This window comes from Aethalodelphis obliquidens, unplaced genomic scaffold (genome assembly GCF_003676395.1).
Source record: "Aethalodelphis obliquidens isolate GAN/ISIS:26980383/991018 unplaced genomic scaffold, ASM367639v1 scaffold13, whole genome shotgun sequence".
Taxonomy (NCBI): domain Eukaryota; kingdom Metazoa; phylum Chordata; class Mammalia; order Artiodactyla; family Delphinidae; genus Aethalodelphis; species Aethalodelphis obliquidens.
The window spans coordinates 2,578,422-2,597,085 of NW_020837957.1; the positions used below are offsets into that span (position 1 = coordinate 2,578,422).

At 39.2% G+C, this 18,664-nt stretch overlaps 1 protein-coding gene across 3 annotated transcripts in view; it reads right to left on the bottom strand.

Moving 5' to 3' along the window:
* The window catches only part of JAK1 (Janus kinase 1), a 139,545-nt gene that overhangs the window by 98,626 nt on the left and 22,255 nt on the right, over positions 1-18,664 (bottom strand). The window contains exon 2 of one of the 3 annotated variants that reach the window (XM_027113981.1): positions 18,426-18,511. The exons of 1 other annotated variant lie outside the window; for it this stretch is intronic. The gene's annotated coding sequence lies outside the window, so the exon portion shown is untranslated. Of the gene's footprint in view, positions 1-18,425; positions 18,516-18,664 lie in introns of all 3 variants that reach the window. One more of the 3 variants, XM_027113982.1, reaches the window with a different exon arrangement.

Here is an 18,664-nt window from a genome sequence, read left to right on the forward strand (position 1 = left end):
ATTAATAAATGAGTGAACTATAGAATTCTTAAGTTAATGTGTGGATGGGCATTGCTGCTATGAGAACAAGTATCACCCTGCAAAGTACCATTTTCTGTATCTGGTCAACTCTGATTTATCAGTCAACCAAACATCTATTAAGCACCCACAATGAGCAAATCTGTATGTCCTCTGTACAGTGCAAAACAATAAAGTCACTGTATTTGGCTGGAAGATAATAGGCAGAATCAGGATTAGAGTATATGGCTGGGCAGGTTGTGCACTGCCAAGAGCACCCAGCTGAGGTGAGGGAGTGATGGTTGAAATCCTGCCTGCCTTCTACTAGCCAGGCCACACTCCCCAGCACAGGACTGCCCCACCCAGACAAGGCACTGTTTTCTCATTCTCACAAATGCAACATAGAGATCAGTAGCAGCCCAGAGGAGGGGAAGTCTTATTTCTCAAGGTTGGGTCTCTGTATCATGGGATTTTAAGGGCACGAAAGACACTGACTATCAAGAACATCTGCCCACCCTCCCGCGTCCCTAGAACAGCCACTTGGGGGAAAAAGCATTCTATTCCATGAGATGCTTATGATAATACAAAAACAGGGAGGAGGAGCCAGTCAGCTCACTCCCACCTTTAACTCAGACTAGTTTATCAGATTAGCTACTCTCACTTGTCAGAGCAGAGATGCCTGAAAGTAGAGTTCTGAAAACATTCCATTTTCATGCAGCAAAAGGTGGTGAGAAAGAGTCAGAACAAGGACTACGGCCAGGAAAGGCAAGCTCAGTCTGTGGACCCCAAACTTCATACACTTCACCCTCGTACCTGAAGCTACCACCTCTCATGGTATCTGGTGTGAGTCAGTGCACAGGAATGCATTCATGTGCCTACACACATGCACACAAAACTGAAGGAGGCGGCCACTTATATCTCCCTGTTTCTGACCCCTCAGGGAGTCCCAACTGTTAGGCAGATAAAACAGCACAGAGAAAGAAGCATAAAGAGACCCAAGCAATCCCTCTTCTCAGCTTTCCAGTAACTTGCAGAGTGACTTTTGGAGAGTCACCTCCTCTCTCTAGGAAGGACTCAATTTCATCATTTGTAGAATAAGTGAAGCTGTAATAAGTAACAGATAAGGATTTTCAAGTTCTGTTCTAAGGAACCAAAAGGTTCTGTGTGCTATATATACTGAGGAAAAAAATGTATTCAGATTTCATTTTTAAGATATATTTGAACAATTTTTGAAATTATAATAAACCCCCACAAATTCAAATTTTATAGCAAATTTTAACCCACTGAAGATTACCAATGAATTCATATTCTCTTTCTGCAGACCTCAGAATATTTTTTCATCAATTCCGAGCTTATATTTGAACAGTTTATAAATATGTCATTGATTCTGAAGGAAGCTGGAACTCTTTTTAAAATTCAGGCCTATACTTGTCTGCCCTCTTAAAATTGCTCAAGCAAGTATACTACTAAGCACACTTGCAGCATGCTCAATTAATTGCCAGGCAAATCTCAGGTACATCTTCTGGGACCATACTCTAATCACAAGGGAACAGTCAGTTATGCCGTAACAAATGAATCCCTAACAGGTTGCACTAGGATCTGTCCTGCTCTGTGTCATAGAGAATGAAAGCATTTGTAAAATACTGTGATTCTACCTTGTGATAAAAGTTCCCTCTATTCTTCTTTCAGGCTTCTGGGTCAATTTAATTAATTGACGAGTATCCAGAAACTATAAGTTAGTAGTAAACTACCTGCAATTATTTATCCACACGAATCAGATTTTTACATACTGCAACCAAAGCTAAATTCAGAAGTAAACAGGGTAGTAAAACTGGCAGATGATGGAGACTGCCACTCTGAACCCAACTCAAAACTCAGTGCTCATGAAATCAGCTTCACTGTTCTCTTGTCTTTATCATAAGTCAATGTTGTGATACTTATAAGTTATATTACAAGTCTGAATTTATAAAATTAATCTCTTTAGTACATTGAGGTTCCATGTGGGACTGGATTTGAAATGGGTTCCTTGACTTCCAAGGAGTCAAAATCTACCGTACCAGATACCCTCAAAGTCTTTGTCAAGCTCTAATATTCATGAAGGAAGGCAATTTCTAATTAGGTCTGTATTACCTGCCCACCCCACTCTCCCCCACTCCCGCAGACTGCAGCTCCCAGTGGAAGGAGGGCCTAAGCAAAAGTACTCCCTTTCTGTTCCCCTATCTGTCAACAGTAAGGTTCTGTACACCCGGGGCAGCTGTCAGCTGTCTACCTTGGCTGCCAGTCATCTGAGTCCCCGTCCCCAACCACAGGGTAAAAGCGACCCAGCCCACCCTAACCATGGCAGTGGGGCACTAGCTATTTGGCCCAAGACTGACTGCTTGTGCCCTGGGGAATGACGCTCTGGGAGTTCAGGCCATCATTCAGAGGGGGCCCTCAAACTTTAACATTAGTGTGAAAAGGGCACCTCTTCTGTGTAGGGGCTACTCCCCTGGCACCTCAATCTCCTATTTCTGCCTATCAAAAATCTGTTCTCTGCACTGCTGCGGGGAATGGCAGACTGTTACAAACTATCTGGAGGCAATCTGGTAATGGAATAAAAGACCTAAAAAATAGGAACCATGTGACTCCCAGAAATATATCGCAAGAAAACATACTGTATGCACACAGAAATTTAGCTATAATGCTAAATCAAGATGTTGTTTATAAAAGCAAAAGATTGAAAGCAACCTTAATGTACCCAAAAAAAAGGATAATGGTTAAAAAAACAGGGGTATCCAAACAAGAGACTATCAATACTATCACTCGTCTCCAACAAGCATGTAGTAAGTATCTATTGTGTGCCAGGCATGGTGCTACGTGCCAGTTTTGTTGCTGGTGCTTTTCTTAACTTTTTTTTGCCTTTTTTTTCCTTTTTACTGTAATAAAAGCACATAAATTTACCCTCTTAACAATTACTAAGTGTACATTACAGTTCTGTTAACTAAGTGTACATTACTGTTTTCATCTTGCAAGAATGAAATTCTATAACCATTGAACAACTCTCTGTTTCCCCTGATTTCTAAAAACTTATTCTGAAATAATTTTAGATTTACAGAAGACCTGCAAGGACAGTACAAAGAGTTCTCATGTGCCTTTGTTCAACTTCTCCTAATACTAACACTATGGCATTTTTTAAACTGGCAAAATGGAATAATCATTGATTGTGTCATCAAATAATCCCAAGCGCCCAGCAATGTGCCAGGCAGTAAGCAGCTCTGGCTGGTGCCTCTGCCTACACATCTCTGTTCCCCACTGATTTCTGACTCTGCACTGCCCTGTCCCCTGCACCATTCTCCAAGGACAAGGGAAGGAAATTAAGAAAAAAAAAACTACGCTAACAAAAGTTCCTTCCTCCCAGTAAGAATTCTTAAGCCACTGCCAATGGAGCCTAAAGCCATAGAAAGAGTTGTTTTCTAAATGAGTACAGAACCTCAGAGAAATCTCAGATAAGAAAGAATATTAATGAGGAAAATAAATAAATATAAGCAAACACTACATCAGTGTTAGCTATATATACAGGAACCATGCCAAGCCTTTTACCTGTAAGGTGGGTAACATTATTATCCCCATTTTACAGATGAGTAAACCCAGGTGCAAAGAAGTTCAATTTTACTGAGAGTTCCGCAGCCAGTAAAAACACTTCCCTCGTCTGGGAAGAGAGAGAACACAGGGCTCCCACCCTGTGCTTTGAACGTCTAAATTCCTAGATTCTTGGTCTCAAGAAGCTGTTTTAAATAACAGTGGCCACCATCCAGACAGCAAATCTGGCCAATCTCCAGCTCAGCAAAACTACTGGCAAGTACAACATTTGTCAGCCCCTGAGTAATCCTTCTAAAAGAGCAATGTATCCCTATCTTGCACGTTTCCAGGGGAAGTAAAGAAACTTCTGAGGGACTTGCACAACACCTCCTAAAAGCGGAATTCCAGAAGGCCTTTCACATGTGCTTTCACGATGACCTGGGTCATCACCCACCTCCCACCTGCACCCTCCCCTCATGATCCACTAAGGCAACATGCTGATTGATGCTCACTCTTCAATAAAAATTCAAAGGACACACTGGACAGACACCCTTCCTTCTCATGCTTCTCTATCACAGCGACTCTCCACAAAATTATGGTGCCAGAATTCACTTCAAAGTATCCTCATGTCTCTGACAACCCAGTAGGATGGAGAGTATAAAAAGAGAACAGTGTTCTTTCTGGTATCACAAAACCAAACTATTTGCTTCACCAAACATGCTGCTCCAAGTTAAAGTTTTTGCTTTCAAAGAATCCTTGGTTTGCCTTTAGACTCATTGTCTCATACTGAAGTGACTAACTTTGAATCATTCAAATCTGTTCTTTAGGATTTTGGGGCAATACAGACTGTACAATTACTATATAAATATGGATACTCTCCAGTAATACAAACACACTAACAAGACAAAGCGAAGGGCCTAACTCAGGTTCACCTTCACCTTTGAAACTGGGGAACTGGAAGAAAGTGACCCAGACACTATCAGGAATCCTAAACAAGAGGAAAGAAAAACACTGACCAAAACCCAGGAAGGACAGAGTATCTTAGGAAGCCAGAAAACCTATGGAGAAATGGGAAAGGACCAAAAGCAGCCTCTGTTCCTGGTCACCAATTGAGATCAGTGAGGAAGGGTTTCAGTGGGATCTGAAGAGGCATCGCTCAAACGCCCTGCAGTCTGGTCCTTGCTCAATAAATGGCACAAAGGCACAACATATGATGCTGTTTTGAGAAGGGGAGAGCAAAAGGTGGGGGCAGCCACAAGCAGGGGAACCAGGCAATAAAGACTAGGTTTTCTCATTGGCGGTACCTGGCATCATTGCAAATAGAAGTTGCAGTGATTGATGAAGATGAATTCATAGAACAATAAAGAAAAAAAACAGTAAAGGGATAGCTTGGCATTCCAGTTACAAAACAAGAGGGGTACGGACCTTGGATCATGGATCCCCAAAGTGCCCCCTCAACCCTGACTGTTCCTAACGCTCTGTCCTCCTGAGATTTTTCTGAGAGCAGTTCCCATCAGAACTGAAGAATTCTGGTTCATTCTCTAAAAGTCCAGTTCAAATGCCTCCTCTTCCTGTGAAGTCCTCCAGAGTCGCTCTCTTCTCTGTGCTCCCACAGTATTCCATTAAACATGTTAATTACAACCTTAGCTTGCTTTTTTGTGTGTAAATATCACCCACCACACTATAACTAGGGGCTGAGGCTGTGTTTATTCATTCTTATTTCTCACAGTCAGTGCTTAGAACATAGTAGGGCACTCAGTAGACGAATGAATGACACATGCAGGACCATCCAGAGACCCCAGGGCCATAGCAGTTCGCAGGAAGAGTGATAATCAACTTACGAAAACCAACTTGAAGACCAATCAGATCCTAGCCATGGGGATATACACCTCTCCCTTATTCCAAAACAGGATTGAGGGAGCTTCTTCTCCCTTGATTGCCCTCTAGAAATGGGAATGAGAATACACACGCAGCTGACATCTTGGGGGAGGACACCACCAAACAAATTAAACTAGTTTTCAATCTCATAACCACTGTGACCAAACTAAAACACCAAACTTGGAAGGTGTTGAAAAATACCTTAAAAATACTTAGAAAATATATTTCTAAGCTTTTGCTTCCTCTGTTCATCAGAGGATGAAACAAGGAAGACTGATCACAGTCCATTTTAAACCACGTCTCCAACAACAGGTGTCTCCCTCCTACTCAGTCTGAATGGGAAGTCATCTGGGTCCCTGGCAGTCACTTGCTGCTTGTCCAGCCTTTCCTGCTCTGATAGAATACCTGAGACGTTGATGACAGAACAGCCTACAACCACAATGGCTCATCTCTAATGCTAAGGGAGAAAAAAAGGGAAAGTCCCTGGAAAACCACTGTATGAGCCTTTACAATTTTATTCAATAGATGTCAGAACCATAACTGGTATACAAATAAATCAGGAAAGGCTTGAGTGTGACTAGATAGGATCCAGTAGGACCATCCCAGAACCGATCTAATAGAATAGGTGTGTGTCTCAACACCTAGGACAGCTGCCCCAGAAGAAGATGGTCCAAGGACACACCCCTCCCCTCCCCACTTCACACAGCTCCCATGGGGCCTAATCTCCTAGCCCCAAGCCTTGCTCCACCAATATCAATACGGGACAAGGCAAGCAAGAGGCCAATGAGCAATTCCTAAATTAAACTCCCTCGCAGCTGAGTCACTTCTTTTCCTTTCATGTCTAAGATCAAAGACATTAAGCAACACAGAGGAGAGGCAGGGGTTTATTAGAGAACTACAGGATTTCAAGCCTGGAATGGATTCTACCAAACAAACATTAGCCCTCCTCTCCCAAGACAATAATCATCTATACTTTCATTATTAGGGCCAACAAGTCTCTACCCTTACCCTCAACTGCAGAGGCCTAAAGACTGCAAAAGTATCCTTGTTAAGTCTCAAAAACTCTTGTACTGTAGAAGACTTAATTCATTTTCAGGGGAAAATTAAGTTCTTTTTTCCCATGAAGTCAAAAAGAGACACCTATGTACTTGCCCATCAGCTGCCCAGACACCCAGGACTTTCACAAGTATGTCTGGGGAGGTGGAGCCAAATAGAAGTGCTGAGAAGCAGTACAGCTTCATGACTAGACTGCCTGGGTATGAACCCAGCTCCACTACTCACTAGCAGTGATCTTAAAAGCAGGGAAAATACTAGGACCTACCTCATGATTGTTAAGAGGATTAAGTTAGTTAATCTTACAAACAGTAAATGCTGTATTTCCTTTATAAATAAGGAGGTTGAGACAATGTGTTCCCTGGAAACATGTTATTCCACAACCATAAGAATTTTCAGTGTGACAGCACAAAACATTAGGTTTACCTGTATAAAACCTCCAACATTGGACTTTTTTTTTTTAAACCTACAAGAATGGCAATTTCATACGGTTAAATCAAATAGGTATGAATAAGAACATAAAGCCGTGCATTTTTAACTCATCCTGAGTGCCTGAAGCAGCTCAGGCCTTTTAGAGAAAATCCTTCAAATGACTGTTTTTTAAAAATGCTGGGGGAAGGGTTTGGTCTGCAGGACCCAGTTTGGTCTGCAGGACCCAGTTTGGTCTGCAGGACCTTGTGAAGGTTGAGCAACCTCAGCTATTTGGGGAGCTGACTGGGTGCCAAGCTGGCTTCCAGCCATCACTTGTTACTTTGACAACTGTAACTCCAGAACTACTAGTACTATTTGCAAAATCCCAAGCACTTACAGGAAGCTTAAAGGCTCAAGAGGCTCAAGTTGGAGTGACCAGAGAACTCCACAGCATTTTTCTCCTGCTAAAGGTGCTTCTGGCTTCCAGGGAACCACTTCATGTATCTGACACAGACACAGCTGTGACCACAGCCATCTGGATTTCAGCCATTATTCTCATTGTGTCTGAAGTTATTCAGAAAACTAGTTCACAAGTTTCAGAGACCCAACACTGAGTGTCTTTCATCTTAGAAAGTTTCTCCCTAAGTCTAAAACCTTTAAAAATTAAAGAGAAAAGCACATCACTTATGTTAAAGTTCAACTAAACAACACAGGCTCTCTCTGTACTAAATTTGCAACTTCCTGCCAATCTATAATTATTTCAAAGTTTTTAAAAAATTAAGTTCAATTATACAAAGACATAGAAATGGCCCTTTAGTAAAGAACAACTTTAATCAAAATTTTTAGATGCACTGTGTGATTTTATGCCTGTTTTTCCATTAGTAACAGAAAGGCTCTTTTCAACTATTGGCTCAGTCACTAATAATGGGATAGGAGCACAATCTTTCTCTGGCCTATACACTAAGCCTAGTTATAAAAAATTATCCAGAAGCACTTGTACATATTTGAACCCTTGATTCCATGTTATTACATGAACTAAGTGAAGGCTTGGACCAAGATCATCAATCAGTCTTATATGAAGGCACACAGATGTTCTGATTAGTTTGGGCTTAATGGCCATGTTCCAGCCTGATTTTATTGCTCTACTTCCCTCAACACCAGAACTATTTATCTTTTCTACTTCTCTCAACACCAGAACCATTTATAAAGCCCGAAACAGTATTAGCTCTAAATGAAACTATTAAGTAAACTCTTTCTCAACCCAGACCATATACTTGCATGTTTCTCAGCTAAAACTAAGAGTTCATTGCAAGAGAAACTGAAAAACTAACACTTCCTCATGGAGTCTCTCTTCATAATATTTTATGTCTACATAAGGATGTGATGGGGCAGAAGTAGATGGCAGGACTATACTATCTCAGGACATCCTTCCTAGCACTCCAGAACAGAATCATGGGCACTTGCCCTCCCCTGGCATTCTTATGTAATGTTATAATGAACTGAATATTTATTTAATAATTAAATTAATTGAACTAAGCTGAAGATCCAGTCAGGATTCTTTTCATAGGGACTCTGTTGGCTCACATGTGTTTAGATCACTATCTGAAAGGGGATAACATATTTTGCCCTAAAGATATCCTTGCTCCATGGCTCACTGATCTGGCTGCCATGGGTCCTCTTTTCTAGAGGCAGGAGGATGCCAGATGATCCTGTGAGCAATAGCTCTCTGCATGAATGTACACCTATATGAGCACCACACACACCTCTAAGAGTGACCATGCAGGTGGGCACAGAAAATGGTAGCTTACTGCTCATTACACAGGAAAAGGGAATAAGTACAAACATCTACCCCACCCCAATTTCACCCCAAGTTCACAAGAGCGTCACAGTTTGCAGAAGTTTGGAGTCACTAGTTCAGAGCTAACATATAGCATGGTTTACGGGTAAAAGCATGAGCTTTGCAGTCAGACAAGAGTTACTCATATTTAAAATAAAAAAGTTACTTAATTTCTCCAAATCTTGGTTTCCTCATCTTTAACTGGGAATAATTCCATCCAACTCACACGGTTGGGCACATAGTAGATGTGTAATCTATAAGGTCAAGGTCAAGGATATAATCCCTAAACAAGGCTTAAAACAAGGTGGTGGTGTGATGAATTGGGAGATTGGGATTGACTTATGTACACCAATATGTATAAAATGGATAACTAACAAGAACCTGCTGTATAAATAAATAAAATTCAAAAAAAACCCATAACAAAACAAAAACACCTCACAGAAAATCACATGGTTTCAATCTGTACTGTGAAACTCAGATGTATTATACCACTAGTGTATGCATGCCACACAAGTCAATAAAAGTGGGTCAGGAAATAAAAGAAAAACAACTTAGACTATGTGTCTCACTACTGGGTGGCTCCATACTATTCCTTTCTAAATAAAGACCAGTATGCAACATACTCTTTATGCTTTAATGGTGCTAAGCTGCATTGTTTTGGAACACACATAAAATATGAGTTCAACAAAAAGAAATGCTGCAGAAATTTCACACAAATATTCATGAACATTACATATTGCCAGGCCTTTTCACTTAGAGTTGTGTATAAAATAAGAATGACTAGATGCCAAGAAGTCTGTAAATCCTATGAGAAGAGGCCCTAGAGGCACCCTGATGGCTTCAAGAAGTGAAAACAGGGAAAGTGACAGAAAAACTATAGAAAACACAGCAAGAATTCTAGTCCAAAGCTAGTTAGTATGAAACAAATACACTGTGTGTGTTGTATATATACACAACTCAATAGACCCTGGAAGACATCCCTATCACAATAATACTTTAGAGAAGATCTACCTTATATCAAGCTTTTCAATCTCAATTTCTTAAAAAATTAGGAAAGTGAGGTTAAGAGGGATTTACTGTTACAAGGCAACAAAGTCAATAATTGATAAAAAATTAAATTTAAACCCAGGGCTTTATACTTGAAAACATGCTACGAGCACAGTACTTAGCATAAGTTATGTTCATAACTGAACCTGATTAATAAAGAAAAATAAATTGTATTCAGTTAACTCAGTGCAAAGGAATACAGCAAATACATTTTCAAACTTTCTCATGAAAGTAGTTAAAAATTTTAAAATATGGCGATTATAACGATAAATTCTCACTCATCTGGAAAATTTGGTTATCCCAAAATGATTCATCCCTAAGAGTTCAAAAGAGTCAAGGATTTACTGTAACTTGTATCCATATTTGAAAAAAAAAATCATTCCTTAACTCTATGGAAACATTTTTTATTTTTTAACGTCTTTATTGGAGTATAATTGCTTAACAATGGTGTGTTAGTTTCTGCTTTATAACAAAGTAAATCAGCTATACATATATATATATATATATATATATATGCCCATATCTCCTCCCTCTTGTGTCTCCCTCCCTCCCACCCTCCCTATCCCACCCCCCCCAGGTGGTCACAAAGCACCGAGCTGATCTCCCTGTGCTATGTGGCTGCTTCCCACTAGCTATCAATTTTGCATTTGGTAGTGTATACATGTCCATGCCACGCTTTCACTTTGTCCCAGCTTACCCTTCCCCCTCCCCGTGTCCTCAAGTCCATTCTCTAGTAGGTTTGCGTCTTTATCCCCGTCCTGCCCCTAGGTTCTTCAGAAGCACTTTTTTTTTTTTTTAGATTCCACATATATGCGTTAGCATACAGTATTTGTTTTTCCCTTTCTGACTTATGACTTACTTCACTCTGTATGACAGACTCATATGACAGGTCCATCCACCTCACTACAAATAACTCAATTTCGTTTCTTTTTATGGCTGAGTAATATTCCATTGTACATATGTGCCACATCTTCTTTACCCAGTCATCTGTCAATGGACACTTAGGTTGCTTCCATGTCCTGGCTATTGTAAATAGAACTGCAGTGAACATTGTGGTACATGACTCTTTTTGAATTATGGTTTTCTCAGGGTATACGCCCAGTAGTGGGATTGCTGGGTCATATGATAGCTCTATTTGTAGTTTTTTAAGGAATCTCCATACTGTTCTCCATAGTGGCTGTACCAATTCACATTCCCACCAACAGTGCAAGAGGGTTCCCTTTTCTCCACACCCTCTCCAGCATTTACTGTTTGGAGATCTTTTGATGATGGCCACTCTGGTGTGAGGTAATACCTCATCGTAGGTTTGAGCTGCATTTCTCTAATGATTAGTGACATTGAGCATCTTTTCATGTGTTGGTTGGCAATCTATATATCTTCTTTGGAGAAATGTCTATTTAGGTCTTCTGCCCAGTTTTGGATTGGGTTGTTTGTTTTTTTTTGATATTGAGCTGCATGAGCTGCTTGTAAATTTTGGAGATTAATCCTTTGTCAGTTGCTTCATTTGCAAATATTTTCTCCCATTCTGAGGGTTGTCTTTTCGTTTTGTTTATGGTTTCCTTTGCTGTGCAAAAGCTTTTAAGTTCCATTAGGTCTCATTTATTTTTGTTTTTATTTCCCTTTCTCTAGAAGGTGGGTCAAAAAGGATCTTGCTATGATTTATGTCACAGAGTGTTCTGCCTATGTTTTCCTCTAAGAGTTTTATAGTGTCTGGCCTTACATTTAGGTCTTTCATCCATTTTGAGTTTATTTTTGTGTATGGTGTTAGGGAGTGTTCTAATTTCATTCTTTTACACGTAGCTGTCCAGTTTTCCCAGCACCACTTATTGAAGACGCTGTCTTTTCTCCATTGTATATTCTTGCCTCCTTTAGCAAAAATAAGGTGACCATATGTGCATGGGTTCACCTCTGGGCTTTCTATCCTGTTCCACTGATCTATATTTCTGTTTCTGTGTCAGTACCATACTGTCTTGATTACTGTAGCTTTGTAGTATAGTCTGAAGTCAAGGAGCCTGATTCCTCCAGTTCCATTTTTCTTTCTCAAGATTGCTTTGGCTATTCGGGGTCTTTTGTGTTTCCATACAAATTGTGAAATTTTTTGTTCTAGTTCTGTGAAAAATGCCATTGGTAGTTTGACAGGGATTGCATTGAATCTGTAGATTGCTTTGGGTAGTATAGTCATTTTCACAATGTTGATTCTTCCAATCCAAAAACACGGTATATCTCTCCATCTGTTTGTATCATCTCTAATTTCTTTCATCAGTATCTTATAATTTTCTGCATACAGGTCTTTTGTCTCCTTAGGTAGGTTTATTCCTAGGTATTTTATTCTTTTTGTTGCAATGGTAAATGCAAGTGTTCCCTTAATTTCTCTTTCAAATTTTTCATCATTAGTGTATAGGAATGCAAGAGATTTCTGTGCATTAATTCTGTATTCTGCTACTCTACCATATTCATTGATTAGCTCTAGTAGTTTTCTGGTAGCATCTTTAGGATACTCTATGTATAGTATCATATCATCTGTAAACAGTGACAGCTTTACTTTTTCTTTTCTGATTTGGATTCCTTTTATTATTTCTTTTTCTTCTCTGACTGCTGTGGCTAAAACTTCCAAAACAGTGTTGAATAATAGTGGTGAGAGTGGGCAACCTTGTCTTATTCCTGATCTTAGTGGAAATGGTTTGTTTTTCACCATTGAGGACGATACTGACTGTGGATTTGTCATATATGGCCTTTATTACATTGAGAAAAGTTCCCTCTATGCCTAGTTTCTGGAGGGTTTTTATCATAAATGGGTGTTGAATTTTGTTGAAAGCTTTTTCTGCATCCACTGAGTTGATCATATGGTTTTTATTCAATTTGTTAACATGGTGTATCACACTGATTTGTGTATATTGAAGGATACTGGCATTCCTGGGGTAAACCCCACTTGATCATGGTGTATGATCCTTTTAATGTGCTGTTGGATTCTGTTTGCTAGTATTTTGTTGAGGATTTTTGCTTCTATGTTCAACAGTGATATTGGCCTGTAGTTTTCTTTCTTTGTGACATCTTTGTCTGGTTTTGGTATCAGGGAGATGGTGGCCTCACAGAATGAGTTTGGGAATGTTCTTCCCTCTGCTATAATTTGGAAGGGTTTGCGAAGGATAGGTGTTAGCTCTTCTCTAAATGTTTGATAGAATTCGCCTGTGAAGCCATCTGGTCCTGGACTTTTGATTGTTGGAAGATTTTTAATCACTGTCTCAATTTCAGTGCTTGTGATTGGTCTGTTTATGTTTTCCATTTCTTCCTGGTTCAGTCTCGGAAGGTTGTGCTTTTCTAAGAACTTGTCCATTTCTTCCAGGTTGTCCATTTTATTGGCATATAGTTGCTTGTAGTAATCTCTCATGATCCTTTGTATTTCTGCAGTGTCAGCTGTTACTTCTCCTTTTTCATTTCTAATTCTATTGATTTGTGTCTTGTCCCTTTTTTTCTTGATGAGTCTGGCTAATGGTTTATCAATTTTATCTTCTCAAAGAACCAGCTTTTAGTTTTATTGATCTTTGCTACTGTTTCCTTCATTTCTTTTTCATTTATTTCTGATCTAATCTTTGAAACACTTTTAAATACAGAACACAATGACATTACTGGAAATTCTTTCATTTGACTTATCTGAGGTTTATCTGCTTCACTGAGGCTTATATTCTTATCACTCTCTTAATAATCAAACATGAGGGCTTCCCTGGTGGCGCAGTGGTTGAGAGTCCGCCTGCCGCGCAGGGGACACGGGTTCGTGTCCCGGTCTGGGAAGATCCCACATGCCGTGGAGCGGCTAGGCCCGTGAGCCATGGCCACTGAGCCTGCGCGTCCAGAACCTGTGCTCCACAACGGGAGAGGCCACAACAGTGAGAGGCTCGCATACCACCAAAAAAAAAAAAAAAAATCAGACGTGAAAGGTAAAAATGAAGATCATTTGGCTTGTATTTTAGAGACAAAAAAAATTAAGTAAAGTAAATTAACAGTTATTTCAAATTTCCCTTGGTTGGAATGTAAAAAAACTGGCCTCCTTTCCAAGAAATTGGTGCTGGAAAGAGGCCTCAGCACTGTGATATTACATTCAAACTCCTACAAAGGCACTTCATTTTACAGATGAAGAAACCAAAGCTCAGAGGCATGAAATGACTTACCTATGGTCTCAAACTCAGTGACTATCAAATCCCCAATATGAATCCATGTACCTGACTCTGTAAGTTTATTGGCAATGTCTGAATCTAAAGACCAAATGAAGAGCTGTGTCTCATCAGTGCCCCACTCCACACACACCCCCATCCCCCACGATTTGCAGGCAATTCTCCAGGTGAGGCAGGGAAGGTGGAGAACATATGGTATATGGACCAGTGGAAACTCAATCAACTGAAGTCCCATCAGCCTAGAGCCACTATATCAGCTTGGTGTCTTTTACTGGAAACAGGTTGCTAACAAATATGAGAATGATCCAGAATTAGACAAAATCCAAAAAGAGAGAAATTACTCCTGGATGAACAGAATAACTATATGCAAATAAACTACCAAACTAGAAGAAAAGATTAAGATGTTTTATGAAGAACATCTGAATAATGAAATTTGATACATCTTAGAGGGAAGCAGATATTTGGGTATAAGAGATAAAGAGGACAGTGGATCCAGACTTTCATGGGGAAAGAAGACATGCTAACACTTCCTGCAGGAACTTATCACCGCTTCACACTGTGTCTGCTGGAGAACCAGGGTGGACCATCTTGATGCTCAAGGAGAGTACATGAAATTTTTGGCACAGGCAGCACCGTGGTGCTCTCTAGAGACTAATACACTACTTGTAAAGGTCCTAAACATAGCTGAGCAGAAAATTAAGTATTGACTATTGTTTACTTTTTGCATTTTTATTGTAGACTCAAAGCTAGATTATCTTTCCTTTGCAAGATTATTTCATCAGAATGTTTTTCAGTAAAAGGAACAACAAAACTGATGTTTACATGGAAGGAACTGTGGAAATGTAGGCAAATCACATTCATCTTCTTTAATTAATCAAGAATAGTGGTTCAGTAACTCTTCATTTGCACACACATTCAACTGTAACCCAAATGGAAGTTTCATTTCCCAAAATGCAACCACTTAGCATGCTCTATGTGAATATGATTCTTAGACCTTAAGCCAGATATCAGTCAATGCCATGCCTGCCTTAGAACAAGTAATAGTAGATAACATAATTAACCAAATATAATACATTTTTTCTCCCCAAATTTTTTTTTTTTTTTTTGCGGTACGCGGGCCTCTCACTGTTGTGGCCTCTCCCGTTGCGGAGCACAGGTTCCGGATGTGCAGGCTCAGCGGCCATGGCTCACGGGCCCAGCCGCTCCGCGGCATGTGGGATCTTCCCAGACCGGCGCACGAACCCGTGTCCCCTGCATCGGCAGGTGGACTCTCAACCACAGTGCCACCAGGGAAGCCCCTCTCCCAAAATTTTATCTTGGGGTTGGAGCAAATGGGAGAAGAACATATCATGGAGTCTATACAGTTGCTTATACCACTTTCGTGTTCAAAGTAAAGTAACTGTCTTAATTTTTTTAAAAAGAAAGAAAAAGACCAAATGAAGAATATCATAATGTGAAAAGTGTAGCATTACATTTGCTTTCTATGTTTAATCATTAAGGAAATTAATTACTGTATTTAATCCCTATCAAGATAAAAAAATTTTTTTTTTATTTCAGTGATAGGGTTCTATTTGTTCCCATTAGGGAATTTACTCAAATGCCAGAGAAGCTCTTTTGTTGGTTTTTCTAATATGCCCCAAACACAAAATGTAACCTTTTATTATGCTGTGTTACTAGTTTAAGTGTGGCTCTAGAGCCTCAGGAATACCTGGCCCCATCCTAATTAGTAGTATTATAAACACTTATTCTCTATACAGAACTTCATGATTTATATCCATTACCTCATCAGATCCTCATTAACAACTCTGGTTGAAGGTCAGTCCTGACTTCACAGAAGAAATCGAGTCAAAGAGAGGGTTAAGCTACCTGCTTAATATCACCCTGGCACCAATGGCCTGAAAACAGTCCAGAGCTCTAATGTCTTTTTAATAGAGTTTTAGTATAAATCTTCAAGTATGTTTAAGAAAACAGAACAAGTTTTAAAGACATGGATTTCAAGTCGATGGGAAGAATGATAATTTTTTTTTGTGGTGAGACAACTGGATAGCCAGTTAGAAAAAATATTAAGAAAGCTAGCATTCATCTGACACCACATACTAAAATGTGTTCTGTCATTTAAAAATATCAAATATACCTAATACTAAGTCTAAATAGAGATAAATGTTTATATAATTAGGGAAGTCAAAAGGTCTCTCCAACATGACATCAAAAGTAGAAACCTTGGGGTTTCCCTGGTGGCACAGTGGTTAAGACTCTGCCTGCCAATGCAGGGGACACAGGTTCGAGCCCTGGTCCGGGAGGATCCCACATGCCATGGAGCAACTGAGCCCGTGTGCCACAACTACTGAGCCTGCGCTCTGGAGCCCATAAGCCACAACTACTGAGCCCACGAGCCACAACTACTGAAGCCCATGTGCCTACAGCCCGTGCTCCACAACAGGAGAGGCCACCTCAATGCGAGGCCTGCACACCACAACAAAGAGTAGCCCCCACTCGCCACAGCTGGAGAAAGCCCGCGTGCAGCAGTGAAGAAGCAATACAGCCTAAAATAAATAAATTTTAAACAAGAAATGTTTGATAGGTATGAGTACATGAAAATATAAAACTTCTGTATAAAAAGACCCTAAATATATATGCAAACAACCTGAAAAAAAATATTTGTACCATGTATCACAAAAAGTTAATATTCTTAACATATAGCTTTAAAAAAAGAAAAAAGAAAAACACAAACACACCAATAATAAAATGGACAAAGGGCTTGACAAGGCAATCCACAAAGAAAACATGAATTCTCAACATGAAAAACAAAGTTTAAATATACTAATAACCAAATATCTATGAAGTAAAATAGAGATTTACCATTTTTTTACAAATAGACTGGCAAATTTTTTAAAATTATAATATCCACAAATTGATTAAATGCGACAAAGCAAGTACTCTCATTTAGAAATGTAAACGTCACGTGAGTTCTGCAATCTGTAAATGTCCTTTGACCCAGAAGTTCTTTCTACTTCTAAGCAAATAACGATGATATAAAAGATTTAGCTACAAGGGTCTTCATCACAAAGTTATTTAGAACGACTAACAAAACAATCTTAAATATTCATCCAGGAACACAGAATCACAGTGAAGCCATCTAACAGAATTCTACACTGAAAAAAATAATAACATATGTATATACACATATATATATGTAATTATGTATATATATACATGTGTATATATATATGTATAATTATTGGAAGATGGAACAATATTCATGATTCACTAACAAAGGAAAGGTTATAAAACATCATGCAGTATATAAACACAATTTATGTTGGGCATGTGCAAATAAAATTGAGAGGATATTCATCAAAATACTGACTACGGTTATGGGACTCCAAATGGCTTTTATTCTATTCTCTGGATTCTAAATCTTCAATAAATAAGAAAAACTTTTGCAAAAAACAGTATATATAACTTCTTAAAAATAACTTCCAAAAAAGGAGACAGCAGCCAATAATATTTTATGTACAGAGTAAGTGACTGTCCCCTAGACCTACTTGGTAAATCAGGCACACAATACAACCAGCCATTCCATCCTCAGATCCCAAGACAGGAAGAAGAGTAGATCAGGATGGGCAGAATGCCTAGTCGCACACCACAGTATAACTCTGTGTCTTACTACTCAGGTTGGAAAACACTAGACTTGAACTGCCCACTACAACTTAGGAAACATGAGATGGGATCTCCTCCACTTGTACAACTCCCTCCACATTGCCAAGACAGCAGCTCAAAAAATGGTATGGAGGATGGGGTGAGAGCTGTCTGCAGTGCAAAAAAATACATGCCAATGTATGCAAAATGGTATGAGCCCAGTGGAGACCAATTTACAATCTTGATAAAAATTATTTTTGAAAAATTATAAATGCACTTATCTTTTAACCCAACGACCTTGGGAATTTACCCAACCTTGTACATATGAGTTATACAAAGAAGCACTGTTTGCAGTAATAATAGCATGGAAACAAATAATATATCCATGAATATGGAGACTGGTTAAGTAAACCATGGTACAGAACATGCCGGAGCTCTAATAAATACGTACATACATACATGTAACATACACACACATGAATAAGGAAATATTCCAGGTCCATTCCAGGTCCTAATACAGAAAGAGAGGAGGATATACTGTAAAATGAAAAAAGCAAAGTGCAGAATAGTATATAGAGTATGCTACATTTTGTATAGAGAAGAACATATACTTGTGTTTAATTGTATCTGGACACAAGAAATGCATAAAAGAGGTTATTTAAGGGGGCAGGGAAGGAAGCTGACAGTGACAAAAACTGGAGCAAGCCTTTTCAATTTGTACTAAGTTATACTGGTTTACTTTCTGAAGCATGTGAATATAGTACCCATGTCAAACAAAATATCAACAATGACAACAACAATAACAACAATAATAATGAAAAGTTTAAAATGCTTACCAATAAAGCCTTGGTAAGAGGCAAATTTGCCACCACAGAGTGAGGAGCATCAGAGCTGAGCAACAGATTACACAGGAATTTCTCTTCTGCCTCCGTTGGAAAGAGAGAGAAGAGGTGAAACCATTTACAGATCACCTACCACAGGAAAGTTTTCTGCATGCTATCACATTAATATTCAAATTAACCCTAGTTAAGTATAACCAGCCTCATTTCTGCAAATAAGTAAATGGTGGTACATA